This window comes from Larus michahellis, chromosome 3 (genome assembly GCF_964199755.1).
Source record: "Larus michahellis chromosome 3, bLarMic1.1, whole genome shotgun sequence".
Lineage (NCBI taxonomy): Eukaryota > Metazoa > Chordata > Aves > Charadriiformes > Laridae > Larus > Larus michahellis.
Window position 1 is genome coordinate 50,842,149 of NC_133898.1, and position 18,415 is coordinate 50,860,563.

The 18,415-nt window shown below is 45.0% G+C and overlaps 1 long non-coding RNA gene across 1 annotated transcript; it reads right to left on the reverse strand.

The window, feature by feature from the left end:
• Nucleotides 1-12,756: 12,756 nt before the first annotated feature.
• LOC141740809 (uncharacterized) lies at nt 12,757-17,414 on the reverse strand. The gene is made up of 2 exons (XR_012586151.1): nt 15,431-17,414; nt 12,757-13,099 (listed from the first exon to the last, which is right to left on the reverse strand). It is a non-coding gene; the product is annotated as an uncharacterized LOC141740809 (long non-coding RNA).
• Between the last annotated feature and the right edge of the window lie 1,001 nt (nt 17,415-18,415).

The window sequence follows — 18,415 nt, forward strand, 5'->3', positions numbered from 1 at the left end:
TTACAGCCTGCGGCCAGGGACAACCACTTCTGTTATGGCAGCAGTCCCAATGTCCAGGCCTTGCCATGGCACTTTAGCCCGAGAGGAGCACGGTGTCTGTGTGAAGTCTGAGGCCGGCCTGTAGCTAAAATCTGACCGGTGTTACAAACCTCACTGCCTGACGTCTGCCCTGAGTGTTTTCTTGTGGCCATACAGGCTAAAGGGGGTGTGGAGGAAGAGATAAGAAAAATAGGCTTCTGTGCTGGGCAGCAGCATATAGTCTTCAAGCCTGACAGATCAAAAGCATCAAATATCAGTCTGGAAAAAGGAGGACTTAGAGATGGGCTTTTGGGGAGGAAAAAAAATTAGAAAATGAGATTAGAGAAGTACTTGTAGTTCTGCATATAGCCAGTATGCAGAGCTTGCTAAGAGCCATAAAGATCTGTAATTACATTGGTATGGATTATACTAATCCATGAATTTGTAACCCATGGGACCCGACCATGTTGGGCTAGAGAAACACAGAATTATCAGACATTGCTTTGTGATGTGCTTAGTGTCTTGTGGCTATTTTCCTTAACCCCAGTAGGACCTTTCTAGTAAGGTGCAGCTGCCCTCCAAAAGTTTAGGTTCTGGTTAAAAGTGAAAACTTTTCTCTGTCTTTTTGGGAGCATAGCCTCAATTGTACACTTAAGAGGCAGGAAAACCTCATCTTGCCTTAAGGGACAGTATAATCAGGGGTTTATTTAAATATAATTCAGGAATTTACTTACGTGTTCTTAGTTTCTTACTGTGGTGTTAGTTCTGCAAATGCAAGCAATCTTAAAATCACAGATCGTGGTTTACATTGCTCACCTTTGAGAATAAACTCACCCCAGCTTCATCTATGTGACTTCTAACATTTCTCATTCTCTGGCTTAATGCTGCAATTTCAGGGTCCCAGTCCCCACGGGGCACGGCTCAGCTCAGGCTGCCCGCTGACGTTTCACGGTTTGAATCTTAGCTCTCCCCCTTAGCTTTGGCAATTGCTCGGATGTCCCTGACAGTACCCTCTTAAAAATGTTTTATCTGACATAATTTGCTAATGGCTCTGCTGGGACAGAGGGAACACTCTTTCATGTGCCCATCCAAGCCTTTAAAAGATAGAGACTACTGAAGAATGTGACTACTCAAATATTCACCTGCAACCTGCTCTCAAAGGAGGTTGCGGCCAAGTTGGGTCACCTTACACATTATTAAATGGGACTGAAAGATAAATTTAAAAATCATCAACCTCAGGGGATCCAGAGCATGGGTTAAAGTAACTGACCCTCCTGAAACTGAGGTTGCTGGAGGGGCTTGTGATGTGAACATCTAACACCTGCAATATTGGACACTTCATGCTCGACTGGGGAACAGCAGTGAGATAACATCAGCTCAGTATTTGTCTGGACTATGCTTTGTGTTACGGAGTCTGCATTGCTAATGTGGACGAAAGCCAGCCTGTGGAGGTCGCATTCCTGTGGGTTCTGCAACCATAACTTGTTGGACCCTGCATCTATTCGATGTGTTTTCTTTAAAGGTGTACAAAACCAGGTGAGGCAGGTGAGCTGTGGAGTAACTCACCCTGCAGAGTCTTTCTGAAAAGTTACATTTTGGTAGGCACCTATGTTGGGGGAGAAAACACATAAAAATGCATTTTCCAGCTGCTGGGGACAGGGAAATAGCAACATAGTCACAGAGGGGAAGCAGGTCTTGCAAGTGCCATTTGGGAAGTGTTGGAACAGCAGTAAATGAATTTCTGAACGCCAGTGTGTTTGTGAACTGCTAACCCGACGTGACTGCTTCCTGGCACATAAAACGCTTTGAAAAATGCTTCAGCGTGTGATGCTGCCATCTGCTATGAGATGGAGGTACCTTCAATAGTGGCTAATAGTGGGGTCTCTCTCAGCAAGCTTCATGTGTTCCTCTGGAAATGTGGATGAACCCTCTGTACCCTCCCCAGACTCCCCAAAGGTCCTTTGTCAGGCCAAAAGGCAGGAGCTGATGGCAGAGCATGGCCAGCCTTTGTCCTAGATACCAGCTGTTGTAATTTGACATTAATTTCAGTGGCACTGGGATGCAATACCTCTGGTGAGGGATATGGGAGGTGGAGAGAGACAGACGTACCCCCACTGGCTCACACGCCAGACACCCAGCACAGGGGTGCAGGCAGACAGCCCTGACCTGCTTGGCTTAGCAGAACCGTGGCTGGACCTCTCTAGTGCTTAATGGCCTCCTAACAGCCACTCTTCCTAATTCAGAGTACGTGGACTGGTGGGTGTTAGAGCCGATACCAGTCTTCTGGTCCTGGCTTGCTCCGAGATAGTCAATATTCTCTATCCTGACAAAGTTTAGAAGTACCTTCCCAAAATAAAACATTCCCTCAGTTTAAGTCACACGGTGCGTTTGCGCTGGGCAGAGAATAGTGTCTGTTCCTCGATATTATCTCTCTACTGCTGATCAGAGAGTTAAGAGAAGTACTGAAACTTCACTAAGAAGTCTGGAAAGCTGGAAATAGAGAGGGGGGCAATATGGCCCTGAGGGCGGGGAGCAAGGGGGAAAGTGAGGAGAAATATCATGTTTGTGCAGAGCATTTGATATTTGAAGCTCGGTAGCATTTGCAGAGTAAGCTGATATCTCTGGTTCAAAATGGCATGCGAAATGTTGCTTTGCCAGCACTCCTGGGGATGCGCATCCTGTTCCCTGGTTCAGTGGGGCTCGATAGAGCTGTTACTCCCTGTCTACAGACTATTTGGCACCACCACCCGTGACGTGGCTACAGAGTCAAAACAGGCTCGTAGGCTCTGTGACTCTCACAGAGCTACTTTTAAACTGGTTAAATGTCATCTGACACAGGTACGGATGTGCCAGAGCTCTCACGCAAAACACGTCTGATGTGTTAAAGTGGGATCTGGCTCAATTAGGATATGTGGTATGTAGCAGCGGAGGGATTTCTGAGGCAGATACGGATTTTCCCCTTGTCCTGCCGTGTCCCCTTTCCTCTCCTGACACAGAGCACCCTGTCGCCATGCGCACTGCAGCTCTTCAGCATCCTGAAGCAGTGCCAGCGGGGTGAACCGCAGTGCAGCAGGTGGCATGGCCATCCAACACGTGCCCGGCCACCGTCTGCAGCTTCCCTGGTGCAAGAACCACAGCATTTACGTGTTAAATAAGAGAATATAGAGCTATTTTACCCGCTAATTACTGGATCGGAATTGGCTAATTAGCCCGTATCATGATGAAAGCAGGGTCTTGTATGTGCAGATAGGAATGAGTAGTACCAAAGGGCTGAGAGGTGGGGAGGGAGGAAACGACCCTGCAGATTACCTGGGGATATTGTGCCCTCCAAAGAGGGAATTGCAGGGTCTGCCAGCCAGCCCTGATTATGTTGCCCTCAGCTAGGTAATCCCTGCCCTGACTGCTGCATGAAACCCATGAGAGGGTGGCATGGAGGGTTTCTTTGCTGCCTTGGAGTGGGCTGCTGCTTGGAAAGTGCGTGTTAGCCATTTTATCGAATGGGCTAGAGGATACGTGGGGACGGAGAAAGGTGTCCGCAATGCGGGGTGCAGAATGGAAAGGAGCAGTAGACAGACGAAACCCTTTCAGCAGGAACTCCCTGTGCAGACCAGGCAAATAGTGGGGGACCCTTTTTTCCTTGGATTAGCTCCACACTTAGGCACAGGTTTTTATGTCTTGGTCCAAGAACCTGGGTGAAGGAGGCTGTTTGGCTATTTTATGCTGGGTTTGCAAGACTGCAAATCTCGTGAGGGAGAAAGAAGTTCCTGTCCTTGGTTTGGCATAAAGCACAAAACTCATTCCACACAGAATAGTCTGTCAAGAATAATATTGCTGCTAACTCCAGGTGTGTGAGGAGATGGTGGATGAACTCCTTACCGGTGGGGAGGTGGGGGAGGATTTTTTTTATCCTTATTCATCCTCATAACACAAAGAATGGGACATATATCACCTTCTGCACTGTCTTGCTGTTGACATAGTGATGCTAGTGACTCGTGCTGTGGACCAGTGTAGGCAGACGTTACATATGAGTACGTAACCACCTCTGTCATGATAGGGCTGCTGAGAAGACAGGTCCATACCTCTTTGTGGCTGTCAATACTTAATTAAGCTAAAGACAGACCCTGTGCTGGAAAAATAAATACCTTGTTCTCTCCAACTGATCTTTAGCATTGCTGACTTGCATTTTATTCCCTTAGTGTGGCGCTCTCTTTCCTTTTCCTTTTTAAAAAGGTTGTGCAGCATCATTACATCAGAATGGCTTCCACACCCTTTGCAAAAGGGACTTTGTTTCAGCTGGGGGGGAAAATGTTCCCAACATTTTTTGGATAATAGATGAAATAAAAAAAAAAAATCTAAGTAATGTAGTATTTTCCTTAGAGAATCCAATGATGGCAGTGTTGCCACCTTGAAATGCATGACAGGCTCTGAGGTCTTACAAGCCCTTATGTAGAGAGGGAGCCATGAAATAAGCTCTGTTAAATGGTGCCTTTGAAGGGACCTGCCCTGCGCCTCCTGCCTCACTGGATGAAAAATGTCAGACTCATGGGTAATTTGTAGAAATTCTGCAGTGTCTGGCCTGAGTCTGTTTTCTGTTTATTGCAAGAAAAGCAAGTTCCTATCACCCTCTCCAAGCTTCGCATCTGTCTCTGAGCTGACGGAGCCAGGCTTGTACTTTACTTCTGCAATGTCTACCTTCTGGTGCAAAGTTTCAGTGACAAATGTCATCGTTCCTGTTATTTTATGAGCAAGAAACAGATGAACTGTATCAACGTCTTATACCTGTTTCAAAGGAGCCCTAGCAGAGTTCAGATGCTGTAGGGCTGTGGTTGCAGATGTCAGAGCTCTTTATCTTGTCGGCACTGTAGGTCAAGCTTTCCTTAAGCATCTTAGCTGCTACTCCAAAAGGGGCAGTAAATTGTTTCTTGTGCCCAAATCTTACTTTTGGGTCATTGCCGCTTGTAAAGATGCAATTCTGGAATGAAATGCACTTACTGGCTGCCATTACAAGCATCCTGTGTGAATATCTGTCTAATCTCATTTTTCTCTAATATTTTAAGAGCAGAATTTGGGAGCCACGTCAGTGGCATGCCTCTTGCCTCAGTTTTCCTCATGGTATCACTTTGTGACTCTCCTTGGAGAATTCTACATGATCCTGCATGCTGTAATGTTCCCTCCAGCAAAACCTCTTAAAGGATTACTTTGACTTGTGATTAAAAGTGGCAGGGAACACTTGGCAGATCTGAGACTCTCAACAAAGCAGTGCGATTTGCTTTCTGGGCTTTTCTTTTTTTGCCTCTTATTTATGTTTGAAAGCTGTCAGATTGCCTACCAGGCCTGGGAGGGCAGGTGGGTTTTGATTCAAGACTCAACATTTAGACTGGGAGAGGGTGGGGTGGGAACGTGTGTACTGAGGTGTGGGCAAAGCTTTCCCTTCAACAGCCATTTATATAAATCTTTATACCATGTCCCCTGATAAAGAGGATGGATTTCTGCAAGGACAAACTCTGCAGAAGGAGGCAGGGTCTCCAGAGGGCATCAGCAGGTGGAAAGAAGAGCTGAAAATCAGTGTCAGGCTCTTAGGGAGCAGCCGAGTCTGTGGGAGGTGGAGCTGCTTGCTGGACTCAACCATGTGAGTGGTGCCTGCTGAACCCCAATCCAGGTTCCTTCCAGCTTGAGATTCGCTTCAGAACGATGTTGTTCTTCCACTTGAGCTGTAGTAAAACTTGCTGAGTCCTTCTTTTACCTAAAAATAGCATAGGGGAAGTAGTTTCACCTCTTAGTGAGATGAGGCATCATAACTTCTTGGCCGATGGCTGGGGGTCAAAGTACTGGCATTTGATGTTGTACTTGAGGCTTCTGCTGGGGCAATTTGTTCACTCTGGGTGGGAATTTAGCTGCATTCTACGACATACTGAGAGATTTACAAGAGCATATTGTTGAAATCTTGTCACCAAGTCATAAGGAAGACTTGACCTCTAATGGGTGCTGAATTTTGCATTTAGTGGGTTCACACAGTCTGTTTTGTTCCTGCAGCACGTGCTTCATGGAGGATGTCTTGTGAGCGACATTCCTCTTCATCATTCTTCTTCCCCACTCTTCAGCAGGGGTTACATAAATCCCTGCCTAACTATAGATGATCACGATACTTTTTCTTCTGTGTCAAACCTCCTTGAAGTGATGTAGGCATTTTCAAAATCAAACTGGTGCCCTGAGTCAGAAGAGATGTAGACCCCCAAAAAAGGGCCTGATGTACAGCCTGTGCACGGTGCAGCCTTAGAATCATAGAATCATATAATCATAGGGTTGGAAGGGACCTCTGGAGATCATCTAGTCCAGCCCCCCTGCCAGAGCAGGGTCACCCAGAGCAGGTTGCACAGGAACGCGTCCAGGCGGGTTTTGAATGTCTCCAGAGATGGAGACTCCACCACCTCTCTGGGCAGCCTGTTCCAGTGCTCTGCCACCCTCAAAGTAAAGAAGTTCCTCCTCATGTTTAGGTGGAACCTCATATGCTCAAGTTTGTGCCCATTACCTCTTGTCCTGTCACTGGGCAAGCCCCCTTGCAGCGGGGCTTCCCAGAGACTGGCCGGGAGACACGATTGCCAAGAATAAAGAGGCACATGGATTTTATCCTAGCATTAGTGAAGCAAGACTGGCTAGAAAGCACAGCATGGACAGCCTTACCACCCAGGATGCAATGTTTTTACAATAAGGACATTGGTAAGATTTACTAGGGACTTGGGTTTACATCCTCAAAATCACTGATGTGCTTAAAAACCTTGAAGGACAGGGACGTCTGCCCTTTCATCTCCCTTTCGTGAGGATGGTGCTGAGCAGCACTACTAAATATTTGAGATAGGTTGAAGTTGCCTATCAAGTATGAGAGGTTCCCCTCTCCTGTTTCTCTGAAGTCCTTCACAACTAATAACTGAGCTACACGGTAACCACATGGGACTGGTACAGTAACTCTCTGTGAGCCTGGTACAGAGAGGGGTGCGGAAAACCTGCGATCACACAGCTGGGCTTTGGTAGGGCCAGGTGGAGAACCAGACTGTCCTTGGCTCGAATTTCTCTTTGTGGTATTTCCAGGCAGATGAGTTTGGTTAGGCCTTGCAAAGGTGGGGAAGGAGGAGTGTGTGAATGTATTACTGCAGCTGGTAAGGCCCCACGAGAGCCTGAGCTCGGTAGCTCAGGTCTGTGCGGTGCCGACAGGATCTCACAGCTCTTCCTCCTCGGGGGGAACCACCAGGGCGAGCTCCTGCCTGCCCAAACATACCTTCTGCCTCCAGCTTCAACCAGTGGAACTAACCTTTCTTGCCTATCTGGTGGTGTTTTGTCAGTGTTTTTTGCAGTGATAGGGAGATTTATAGACGCTTTGGGCGTGTGGTTGGAGACAAAGGGCTCTGCTCGCTGCCTGGCTGGCCTCAGCCTCTGGAGAGGCAGATGTGTGTGAGGCTCGGCTGAAAACAGCTTTCTCTGAGCTGACCCCCGGGGATCCTTAATCCCTGACGGGCATGCCTGCCTCCCCTGAGCATCGGGGTCTCAGCAGCTTTCCACCCAAAGCAGTCGGGCTGTTTATTCCCTTGGACCAAACGTGTGTGTAAGGAGGCGCGTGTGTGCCCGAGCACGTGTGCAGGGGTGGGGACTGCCACAACCACCCGTGTCTCGGAGCTGAGGTGCCGGCCCATGGCAGAAGCAGGATGCTGTGCAGAGAGATCAAAGAGGAGAGTTGAAATGAAAAGGTGTCTAACAGTGGGGGAAAAAAAAAAAAAAATCTTTGAATTTCAGTATGAATTTTGCCCCTTTCTTCCAAACCTGTGCACAGCTTAGGATGCACATAAGCCGTATGTTAAAGGTGTTAAAAGGATGAATGTGGAGCACATGTGTCTGCCTGAGCCTTTACCCCGGGGGTGGACTGACTGGAGGGAAGGATAAGCACCCTGGGAGCTCCTGGGCATGAGACATTGGCCAACTTTGCTTAGGTCACTGTAGAGGACTGTCTGTACACAGGTCTTGGAATTATTTTCTCCTACTGATTCAAACGCTAGAGCTAAATATCACCTCCCGTGATAAATGGTCCAGTAACCGTTAACAGTTTTAGAGGCAAAACTTACCAATATCTTTTGTGAAAGATAAGCAGGCTCTGTTACCAATTTATGGGGAAAGTGAATAAAGAAATCCCTGAATGATTGTCCTCCTGGCCGCAATATATCTTCTGGGAAGAACTTTCTAAAGCCCGAGAACTAAGGCAGCGAAAGAGGAGATGTTAACCAGGCCTGGTGATTTATTTATCTTTCAGGAGACAATATTGCTGCTGCTTTTTTTTTTTTTTTTTTCCACTACAGAAGATCTTCTTTATTTTAATAGGATTATTAAGCATTGACATTTAAGCAGACCCAATCAATATTACATTTCCAATTTGGGGTAATAAAAAACACACACAGTCAGAAGGAAATAAAGCTGGTGATACCTTACTGTTCCCATGTCCTAACCAGGGAGTATTGCTGTGTTGGAAGAGCTGCTGTGTGTTGCTGCCTTCTGTCCATGATGCTAGGGAGAAGTTTCAAGGAGAGGTGGGGGTTTGGTACAGCTGTAGCACGTATTCATTCAAAGAATTTGGGGCACTTGATGGGAAGACAAAGAAGAAATGTTTCCCATCAGGATTAATGGAGAGAGACTGGCTTCACTTTCTACAGCTCATTATAGAAAATTAGCAATGACAAATGACGTATGGCTGTGAGAGGCAGGGTGCTCTTTTCACCTTTTCCTTCTCATTTAATGAAAACAAGTGGCAATAGGCTGATCAAATGCCAGCACCATGAGCCGAGACAAGCAGTGCCTGATGGCTGCGGTGCTGGTTGGGTTTCCTTGGGTTTTTCTCTTTCGCAGGGGATGCTGTGCCATGGCGCAAGCGGCCGTGCTGTCTCTGAGGCTGGAGCGCAGTGCGAGTGCACTGCCTCAGCTCCCGGCCACCGCGTCCGGTGCCAGCATCACCCCGTCCTCCTGGTGCTCCACCGTGAAACGTGCCCCCAGCCCTCTTTAACCTGCCTGCCCCTGGGACAGAGGAAATGTGACTCAAAACTCTAGGCTCCTGCCTAGTCAGGCTCTGAACCATTTTGTAACAGCGCCCGTCTTGTCATCCCAGGAAAGATTTACAATAAGCCCTTCCTTAACGTTTGGTTTCACTTGCCCTTTTGAGCTAAGGTCAAGATCAGAGAGTGGGTAAATAGGCTTTTCCAACTTGCAGACACCCAGCTGCCCCCTTGTCCTCCAACTCTACCTCTGCAGCTCAACAACAGTTTATCAAAGCATTTCTTCTTCCTATGCCTTTTGTTTTTGGTTGGTTTGTTGGTTGGTTTTTTTTTTTAAAACCATTAAGGGAAATGCCTATATTTAAGGCATTAAGCACTGTGACTATTCCTTAGTGCTGTATGTATCGTGCAGGCTGTACAAACCTGCATTGTGGTGGTTTCTGAATCCCGTGCGTTACATCTGGGGTGCAGAAGGGCTTTCTTCACAATTGCTGAAAAAAAAAAAAATCCCAAGCTTGCTTTAACTTTGAGAGACAGAGTTTCTTGTTCCAATGGTCAATTACTCTCCCTGCTAGAAGGGAGAGCCTTATATTTCTGTTGTGGAGGATTCTGCTAGATGAAACAGTCGTAGGCATTGGAAATATTTCTCCGTGTAAATACTAAAGGACACGAGCGGGTCACCTTTTGATCTTCAGTTGGATAAGTTATTTTTACTGATCTTTGCTGGTCTTCTGTTGTAAGGACTCAAGTTCTTGCTAATCTCTAACCACTCTTGTATCTCTTTTCTTGAAACCTTGTCCATTTTTACTTTATGGAGGCAGCAGAGTTGGCAGCACTCATTAAGTCTTGTCAGTGCTGTGTGTGGATGGCAGTGCCATGTTCCTGCTCTTCAGTGTTGCCCATCTAAGTGGGGGAAATAGCATGGTCAACCAGTCAGCTGCTGCTCCAGGATCTCATGTTATTGAAAGTAAAAAAAGTAGGCTGTGATCCAAACTCATCAGACAATAGCTGAGAACAAATAGATCTTGTTGCTTGACCTTACAGTATTTGAGCCAAGAGAAATCAAGCAATCCTGGTGCTTTTAAATTTCAGGTTGTGGAGGATGCATGAGGAACTTCCTGAAAATATTACTTTGAAGCAAAAACAATAGGCAAATAACATTTTTATGTTTCTGAAAGAGCACAGAAATAGTGAGATGGATGTGTCCCTATCGCCACCTCAGCCTCCAAGGAGCGGAACAGGTTGTCCCTGGTATTTCTAACCCAATCGCTGTGACACGGACTGCCAGCACGGTCCTGGAGGAGCTCCTGTGTGCAGATGCTGCCTGGCTCCAGGCTGCTGCTCCTGGGTCTGGCACTGGGCCTGCTCCTACAAGGAAGCCTGAGAGTGGGCACAAAGCTCTAGGTTTTGGGATTGAGCCGATACACTTAAAATCTTGTGACTGCTTGGCAGGAAAACCTAGCAGGGTTTCCTTTGGTGTTTCATAGTCTCATTGTCAGAAAAGTAATAAATTTGAGGCTGCTTTCTTTCCCCTGTAAACTGGATTGTCACTGTGGAAAGGTCTCTTAATTTTCCACTTCTTCAGTGAGATGCGTCTCCTGGCTGTGACTCTGATTATTTTAACATTATCTCTCTTTCTCTACTTAGCATTCCTGTACAGCTGCTTATAAACTATTTGTTCAACTTCACAGGCGATTATAAGAACAAATAGCCTAGAGAAGTATTGACTTTGTGTGTGTCTCTGACAATGCCCCAACACCTCCTTCCTTAAGACACTGCTCTTCCAGATAAGAAAACAAGGAGAGAGTGACTGGATAGCATGCGTCCAGAAGAACTCAGACATTTCCTTACTCACTCAACCCCAGATGTTCTTTTCCCAGGCCTCATATTCAAGCCTTCATTAGAAATTTGAGAGAAATGCTTTACTGTGGCTGCTGGCTTGGCTGCTTTTCAGGTTCAGAAAGAATCTCCAATATTCATGGGCCCTTTTTTCTTTTTCTTTTTTAATATGTCTCTAGAAACTTGTATGATCTTCCTTTAACAATGCAGAAAAATATCCACTTGTGCATAATATTTTAGAGCTCCTTTGTAGCATGCTAATCTCTGAGACTAAAAAAAAATCTCTCAGTCTCATTTTTAATAGGATAGCAAACTAAGAGGATACATGAGGATTATTCTAATCTCGCCCTGGAGCTCTCTCCAGCACTGCTGCCTATCTGGGACCCATTATTGAATTGCCTTCTCTAGTGCTCTAGAAAAGATGTGCTTATCTTGATTTAACAAGTAACGATAGCAAAAGCCTGAGCTGTCACACTTTAGAAAGAGCAGATTAGCTAATTGATTGCAAAAATAAATATTAGGCTGGAGCTGAGCACCCTTTGGGGTGCTGGCTGTTTCCTCCTCGCTTTCTTCTTTAGTCCCTTGAGAATATGTTTGTACACTGGGGGTGTCTATATGTGCGTTAAACACAACCAACTACTCCTCTCCTGAAGCACATGCAATGGGCTGCTTGAGGTGAGCCGCTTTGTCGTCTTGCAACTCTCCTCCAGTAGCCCATCACATGTGCTTTGGAAGAGCAACAAAGATGGTGAGGGGTTTGGACCACAAGTCTTATGAGGAGCGGCTGGGGGAACTGAGGTTGTTCAGCCTGGAGAAAAGGAGGCTGAGGGGAGACCTTATCACTCTCTACAGCTACCTGAAAGGAGGTTGTAGAGAGGTGGGGGTTCAGTCTCTTCTCCCAAGTAACAGGCGACAGGACAAGAGGAAATGGCCTCAAGTTGCACCAGGGGAGGTTTAAATTGTGTATCAGGATAAATTTCTTCACCAAAAGGGTTATCAAGCACTGGAGCAGGCTGCCCAGGGAAGTGGTTGAATTACTGTCCCTGGAGGTATTTAAAAGATGCATAGATGTGGTACTTAGGGACATGGTTTAGTGGTGGACTTGGCAGTGCTAGGTTAGCGATTGGACTCGATGATTTTAAAGGTCTTTTGCAACCTAAATGATTCTATGATTTCATTGCTGTGGTAGAAGTTTCTGCACACAAAGCCTATATGCCTCTATGTACGCTTCAAACGTTTGAGGGCTGGGGCCTTAGGGACAGCACACGTCTCAGGCAGGAAAGGGGCTTATTCCTGGTGAGATTCATTTTTTGCAGGTGGTAGGAGACCAGTCCATCTGGAGGTGACAAAGTCCCAGCAAGCATGTGCAAAACCGGTTTTTTTGGGACATTCATCCCCTCTCCTACCTCTCATTGTGGTAATGAGGGTGTCTGAGAGCATGGCTTTGACCTCAGATATTGCTGTAGCCAGTGCACAGTCATACTTGCCTTCTGTCAACCCCTCTCCCTGGGTGAGGAATGGAGGGAGGGCAGGCAGGGAGGATGCAGTTGCACAGCAAGGCTGGCTGGGTCAAGCCGGGACTCAAGCGCAGGTTTTACCTGCCTGTATAGCTCACCTGTTGCGTGATATTTCTCTCCCATTCACACTGAAGTAGCTTTGCTGTGAGACTCTAGTCTTGAATGTGTCTTTAGACTGTTTCCAGAAGGCATCACAGAATTTTCCAAGCAGAGGAATCGCTGCTGTCAACAGCACAGTAATAGTCGCACACATGGTTTCTTCTTTCCTCTCCTCCCCTCCCCATCCGTCCGCCTGCCCCAGGACGCAATTTATAAAATTTCACTGCACAGAATGCAAACAGACATCAGGCTAGTTAAAAACATACTTCTTTTTATTTGAAAGTTTTCTATCCACAGATAAAAGGCAGCTGATACATTGCATAGTATACCTTTTTTTTTTTTTTCAGTATGCTTATTATTCAGCATGTCTGAGAAAAGGAATGATTACTGGCTCTAACTTCCCACAACAAACAGTGAAGTTAATGGAATAATAAATTAAAGTAGTAGTAGTCCACATTATGTATAAAATATGTTAACAGATACAAATATGACATGAATGATGACTGATTCAGTTTCCCTTCTCCTCAGGAGTTCAGTGTCTTTATTAGAGTGGTTGCATAAGTTGAGTTTCTATTAAAATGCAGCAGTGTTCTGAAGCTGTGAAACACAAAAAAGGCATGCACGTTTTTTAATTGAATGGGAATGTCTTCAAGAAATCTTGCTGATGAGAATGAGGGTGCTGTTCTCCTGCCCCTGTGATGGTTGGTTACCGTCCCTGTTGTTCAGCCCTTGCTGCTGCACGGAGGAAGCCTCCACGCTTCGGCTGTGGCTGATGCGGGCCCTAAGGCACACACAGTGCCCACAACCTGTTTACATTACAGGCACTGCGTTCAAAGGACAGAACTCCACACACCCCTCCGTGTGTGGAAGGGGGGGGTCATGCGACCTTAGTGTAGCAGCCCTCATCTCTGCAGTGTCCTCCTCAATCCTATATGTCAGAAAATCGGTGGTTTTAACCCACGAACAGCTTCTGCTGGTCTTAAGGAAACAGCTGTAGGAGAGATCTATTGTGTCAGTCTGCTTTCTTTTCCATTCACCTGAACTCAGGTGGGTTTCCACGGGTGCTTTCTGGCTGACAGTGATGCCCAGGCAGCCAGGCGATGTGTGCCCAGCCAGGCTGTCCCAGGGAGCTGGTCCTGCGCGTGGGCTGAATGTCAGTGCCACAGGCTGCTGCCTGCGCTTGTCGGGCTGCCTGGAGCTGGGACCGAATGCCTTGATCACCTGTCCAGGGGAGTTTTACAAAGTGCCAAATCTACTATGGGGAGGTAAGTATTGAAAAGGGACTGTCCAGCAAAGCCTGCAGAAAGAAACTTGTCAAACAGAGCAGCAAGAGATCTCCCTTTGAGACTGGGGATGGGAACAGAGTAGCATGCAAGGTAAAGATCCACGGGCCTTTACCGCAACGTGGATGCTGGCCCATATATCATACAATGAGAAAAGTCAACCGTGTTCTGAATTACAGGGTTATAATTCCACCCGGAGGATCTCATGACTACAGAAACCACCTGAGCTCTGCTCCCCTGGTTTGACAACTGTATACTCCTGGATGCAATTATAATCCTGTTTTGTATCTCAGATGCCTGGCTTTTTTTTTTTTTCCTCTCTCTCTATGTACTTAACATTGAGGTAGAAGTTTCAACTAGTATTAAAACACACACAAAAAATGAACATGTTCTTAGTGGGCTAGTAGTCAAATGACTTTCAAAATTTGCAAAAACCTTCACACTGTGGCTATAAAATGAGTTATTGAAATAGCAGACACAAAGTAATTCTAAAAATGTCAGAAAAATAGTATTTAAAAATACAGTACTGAGTTGCTTCATCTGCTGGCTTAGAAAAAAGAATCGGATTTTTTTTAAATTCTCCCTCTGCAACACATGGCAGAAACAACATTTTTTGTGACATCAGAGATATTCTGGTATCCAAGCAAGAGTACCCAATGAATTCCTAAAGGCATTAACTGTTTTGAACACTGATCTAAATACAGGTCATTTATATTAGTTGGCTTCAGTTGAATATTGCTTTTATTTCCTATAAAAATACACGTTTAAGTGTGTGTGTGTGTATATATATATACACACATATGTGTCTATTGCAAAAAAAATATCTGCATTTCTTCTGAAGTTTATAAGGAAGATCAAAGTAATATAATAGTAGTAATAAACTTTACAAGGAGATTTAAATGACTTATCGTTCATACCATATTTAAATATAAGGAACACAAATCACCAACATAGCAAATTTTTTTGTGCTTTACAACCCCTGTAATCCTAAAGCAAGTTAATATTAATACCTAAATGAAAAGAGTTAGACTACTGCTATAGAGGCTGCTGTTAGTTACCTCCACTGTACTCAATACCACTGAGTAAATGAGGTCCAAATTTCAGTTGAAAGAACGTGGTTAGCTTGAATTTCATCCTATTGATTTAATTATTAGCAGGAATGTGAAAATACATTCAGTGTAAGAAAGCTGTTTAAGCCAAAGGAAAAAAAAAAAAAAAACAAACAAAAAACCAAACTACTTCTTATTCTTACAGCTATTTTTCAAGAAATACTAGATGTTCCAGCTTTAACGCTCCATTTTTAAATCAGAGGGAAAAAATGCATGAGTAAGGAAGACAGATACTGTTTACGAGTCTTCAAGGAGAACATTTCACTGACATTAAAGGCAACTTTGCAGACTCACTTGAAATGTATCAATTTGTAATCTACACATTTACAGGGGATGCTCTGCTCTGAAAGCTGTTTCCCAATCTGTGCCAAAACCTGTGAGGCTGTGTGGAATACTTCTGATGATAGACCTCCAGGCTCTGTTTCTCCATAATTGATTTAGTTATTAGTTATGCAGGGAGCGAAGAGATCCCTGAGGCTTGGTAAAACAGTATTCAGTTACTAAAAGCAGCCCTTTGTGAATTAATGTCATCCTACCAGCTCTTTCTGCTCATTATTCCTTCAAGTCTTGTTTTCCTGGACACCAGCTGTCACAGAGGAAGTCTCCAGCCTTTTCTTCTCCTGCCTCCCTGGCTGGCTGAAGTTGCACCAGCACGGTCTGGAGCGTCTCCTTCACCACCTGGATCTCCCTCTGCAGAGACTGTGCAAGCTTTATTAAGGAATAAATCTATAGGTGATTGGCAGTTCCCTTTTCTCTTTCCAAGTTATTAAATAAATTCTTGTTCTGCAGCTCACAACAGATGGCCATGGCTATCTAATTGTAGTTTCAAGTTCTTCCAAATTGTTTGGATTAAATATTAATACATTTCTCACACTTGCTTTTAAAAAAAAAAAAAATAATCCTGGCAAACCGAAGTTCTCAAGTAGCATTATTTAGCACTTTAAAAAAGGGAGGGGATGGGGGAAACTGCTTGGATACTGTTCTCGGGGAAAGGAAGGAGATGAAGAAATTGCACCATGGAGGCAGCAGCACTAGCCATGAGTCCCCTGCTGGATGGAGGGTGGAGTTTTAAGCCGGAGAGGCAGACCTGGGTGGATCGGACCCTGGTGAAGGCAACAGGGCAGCGGGAGCCGTCTGAGACATAACCCAAGGGACTACAGCTTGTGTGGCATTAGCAAGCTCGGCAACGTGTGCTACGCAAGGCAGGCTGGGAAGCTGGGTAACTGGCAAAATTAGCTTATAATACTGCTCTACTTACCTCCAGAAGGCTTTAATCTTAGCTGAATTATCAGTATAATTATAGCACAGAAAACACAAATATAAAGCAAGACAAGGGTCCACAGTGAATGCTTTGAACAAGTTGAAAAGCAAAGAGATTGGCAGTAGCAAGGTCACGCTGTTGTGTGTTGAAAGGAAAAAGGCCACCTGAAAAGCACATGATGATTCAGTAAAAATACTTCATTTCAGTAAGAGAGGAGTATTTTCCACATTTTATTTGCCATTGCTCAGGTTTTGTGCAAGGCACTGAAGAAGAAAATGACAACTAATGGGCTTTTAAAAGACCTTCCACTACCCTCTCTCCCCAGCGCCAAAGTAACAGAGGGAAGGTGGCAACAGGAAGATGAGGGGTGCAACAGTGAGCAGACTGGCAGACAAAGGTAGGACATGCATGGAGATAGCCTTAACTGCTGAGGCACGTACAAGTTTTTAAGTGTCTGGGCTTCCTAGGCGGTAGAACTTTATGTTCTGATGACTAGCCTCTCCTGGAAACAAGCACAGTTTGTACCATCAATACATCAGCCTTTCTGCTGATAATCTTCTACCGGTGAGACTACCCACTGCTGAATCAAGTGCAAGGACTGGGTGTAGCTCAATGAGATAACCAACCGTGTCTTCTCTTCCGTAGCTTACACCGCATGGAAAGCAAAGCAAGGGTGGGCCAAGTCAGAGGCTGCTGAAGCTCTAAACCAACAACCAAGTCTACCTGAACAAGCCCTAGGGCCCACCCCATTCACACCGAGGCTTCCTGTACAGATACAGCTGGAGGGCAAGGACCTCAAAAGGCTAACCCAAGCAGGTCAAGGGAGAGAGAAAAAATAAGTTCATCTCTAGCAGTAAGTGGCCAAAAGATGCCTGAAAGACCCAGAAACTCACTTCAAGGGAAATGAAGCAGCCTGACACTGAAAACGCTCAATTTCAAAAATACAAGGCACAGGAAGGATAACGCACAAGGACAGGCTTTATCCTTTACAGAACTCATCCATTATGAAATGTTGTTTTTCTCAACCCTGATGTCAATGCAATGTCAAGAAAAAAAGGCACCCTCAGGTTATGTGACTGCAAAAAGTGAGCTACTACTTTTGAAAAATTGAGACTAGAGAGAACCACGGGAACGCTCTACAAATCACTGCTATTTCAGGCAGCTACAGTTATGCCTTTGAAAAGCTTTTTGGCTGCTTTTCTTTCTGTTAGCAGTTCCTCAAAATTTCATCTTTGCCTATTTACATACATTTATTATGATGTTTTACTCTTAATACATTCACCAGGAGCGTTCACACGTACTTCTAATTTCTGGACAGCTCTATTCATCTAAAGGGATTCTGTCCCTGATTACAAGTAATGGCAGCACACGCTAAACCTCTCCTATCCTAGGATCTCAAAGCACTGTACAAGGAGAAATTAATTATGCTTTGCATCTTCTCTGAAGTAAGAAACATTATTATCCTCTTATAAGCAGTCCTGGACTGTCCACCACTCTGCGCTTTAATCACGATGCTCTGCTGAAAACCTAACTGGTAAGAGAAATCCTACAGTTTATGAACACCATGAAGCCTCTGAAATTTAATTACTTATGACACGCAGTCTCTGACTACATGCTGTTATTTGTAATATTCCCAAGTGATTACAAAATTCTTTTCAGATAGAGAGAAAAACCAAAATTGAAATGTTTCACTGCCAGTGGATCAGAAATCTTGAAGGATACAGGAAAACAAAGGAGACGGGGAAAGAAACTCTTAACCAACAGAAGGATGGAGCAACAAGAAAGATGACTGCATAGTCTACCTACAGCAAATCTCAATAACCTCACAATAGTACCTGTCAAAAAAGACTTTACGGTTTGGCACAATATGGTACAGGGCTGAGCATGGAATCGCTATCCATATGCAGAGGTTGTGTCTGGATAAACAGCTTCACCCATTTTAAAAGTGCAAAACCTTGGTTTTGCAGGGGTCCACAGGCAAATGTGTCCTTCATGCTTAAATCCTCTATCCAGCGCTGCAAATGTTAAGGCAGTATCAAAAGCAGACACCAAAACAAATTTCAACTAGGAACGTTTTCTGGTCCCGCTGTCTTCCTGTGAATAACTGGCAAAAATCTCTCCAATGTCTCATAAGCAGTAAATTAAAGTACTTAGGAACAGCTCCGCAAAAACACAATCTATATTCTGCAACAATGCTGCAGCTCAGACGTTGTCTCAGTTGAAGGTCTTCACCTATTTGACTTGCTCTCTTTGAAAAACT